The following is a 2,200-nucleotide window of genomic DNA, read 5'->3' on the forward strand; positions in this document are numbered from 1 at the left end:
TGGAGACGCATCTGCCTCCTTCTCTAAATCTCTCTCCGGCGACGAAGTAAGTGAAGACACTGAAGGAGACCCGGCCGGGTTTCGATCCGAAGATGCAGATGGGTATTCCTCCACAACTCTCTCTGGCGAAGACATTGGACTCAACGAAGGAGACCGCAGATTCTGCTGCGAAACGTTCAACCTTCTCGGTGAGGATCCCAGAATATTCTCCAGTAGTCTCACCGGCGGCGACGAAGATGGGGAACGAGACACCGTTTCGAAACCAAACGGCGTCGGATAATGAGGCTCTGCTGGCTGTGGCTGTGAAGGCAGAGGCTGCATAACAGTAGACTCGGGAGATTTGGGTAGTGATGGTCTTCTCGTACTTACATTGACCGCCGGAGATAGAGAGTGTATGAGGGCAATACTGTGACACACTGTTAGATTGGGTAGATGGGGTTAAAAAACTCTTAGTGAAGTAAGTGGGCAATTTTGAGTCTAAAATTGGGTACTTGTCTAACCTTTGGCTTTTCTGCCAACTATTGTGTGATATATCTTGAAATTTTAGTCACATATGATATAATTTTTTATGCCACATTAGTGAACCGTAATCATAAAAAGGAGCCTATTAAAGCCACATTTTCAATTTATAAAATACTTAACAAAAAAAGTGAATTATTGGACATGATTGATTAAATGGAAAATTACATATAAGTGTCACTTTGAGACTTATATTAGTCATAAGGCCACCTAAATTGTTTTGTACACAATAAGGCCACTTTAGGGCCCAAAACCATCAGCTCTTTTTTATGCTCTACCTATTTTACCTTAGATGTCTCTTTCGTTCTCTACCTCTGTTTCAGTTTCAATTACAGTTAATTTCCATCTCTCTCTCTCTACCACGATGAAGCTTTCTCTCCCTCTAGCAAACCGAGATGAGCTCTCTCTCTCTCTCTCTCTCTCTCGCACGCAGACGAAGATGAAGATGAAGCGTTCTCTCTCTAGATCGCACCAGAACCTCTGTGATTTCATCTCGGATTTCCAATCAATCTCGTGACCGTCGTTGCCTAACTTGAGGATCATGGATCGGAGCTTGTCCTCCGTCACCGGGTAGTCGAGGTGTCTCACCTAGCTCTGACAACGATACAACAACTTTCTGACTCTAGCTACTGCGACGTATGCCGAGGCAAACGCTGCACCTTATGGCGTCGTCAGGCGGCGCAGTCGGACCTCGTACAAATTGTTGATTTGAATTCCATTTGAATTCCCCTGGCTGTGCAAGTTTTTGTTCGATATGATGCTCTTTGATCTTTGTCAAGTTCAAATCTATGAGATTTTGTGTAAATTGTGGATTTGAATTCCCCTGATGATCGACGCCATTACCTCCACCACAGAGAGACTCGTAAGTATCACTCTTCTCAATCTCTCTGCAATTTTCTTGAATGAGAATGAGAGAGTGAGATTGTTAGGATTGTGAATTCTAGGTCTAAATGTTTGTAGATTCTGGAAATTCTAGGGTTTATGAATTTGGATGTGAATTGGATGTTACTGTTTTCAGGTTAAGATCTATGAGGATAATGATAATGCAAGGAAGGACAAGGGTTGTTAGGAAAAAAGGAAAGAATCGCTCTCCTGCAGAGGGCTGTTAGGCCCGTCATTCTTCTCCCTCTCTTTGTAATGTGGATGGCTTATGAAGAACAATACCTGCTCTTGTTATCAGAATGAAAGTTGCCTAAACTGATTGTTTCTATGCACAAATGTTGATCTGATTTGCTTTAATTTTGAGTTCTTTTGGTACCATTTCAACCACATTTTGTAGTTCCACCTTTTGAAACTTTGGAATCTAAAAGTATAAGGTAGTTTGTTGTAACTTATGATTTGTGTATGAAGGCTTTGAATGGGAGTAGTTTTGCTAGTGGAAATTATATATCTCTCTCTCTCTCTCTCTTTTTGTTTTTTTTTTTAAAAAGACAAGATGCATTTTATGATAGATTGAAGAAGGTGGGGTATGAAGACGTGTATCTAGTCGTGCTTGGAAAGGGTTGAGTGGTTGAGAGAAAGAGTGACTGCTTTTAGTGTTACTGAGTAGCTTTTTGTGTTGATGAGAGTAATTTTTTGATAGTGGTGAGAGTAGTTTTTGTTGGTGGTGAAAGTAGCTTGTTGGTGTTGGTGACATTAGCTTTTGTTGATGGTGACAGTAGCTTTCAGGTGTTGGTGATAG

General features: G+C 41.3%; 1 long non-coding RNA gene across 1 annotated transcript; it reads left to right on the forward strand.

Moving 5' to 3' along the window:
- The first annotated feature begins 749 nt into the window (after window positions 1-749).
- Window positions 750-1,908, forward strand: LOC112197769. Its single transcript, XR_002935757.2, has 2 exons — window positions 750-1,381; window positions 1,538-1,908. It is a non-coding gene; the product is annotated as an uncharacterized LOC112197769 (long non-coding RNA).
- The last annotated feature ends 292 nt before the right edge of the window (window positions 1,909-2,200 follow it).

The sequence above is a fragment of the Rosa chinensis genome, chromosome 4 (assembly GCF_002994745.2).
Source record: "Rosa chinensis cultivar Old Blush chromosome 4, RchiOBHm-V2, whole genome shotgun sequence".
Classification (NCBI taxonomy): Eukaryota; Viridiplantae; Streptophyta; class Magnoliopsida; order Rosales; family Rosaceae; genus Rosa; species Rosa chinensis.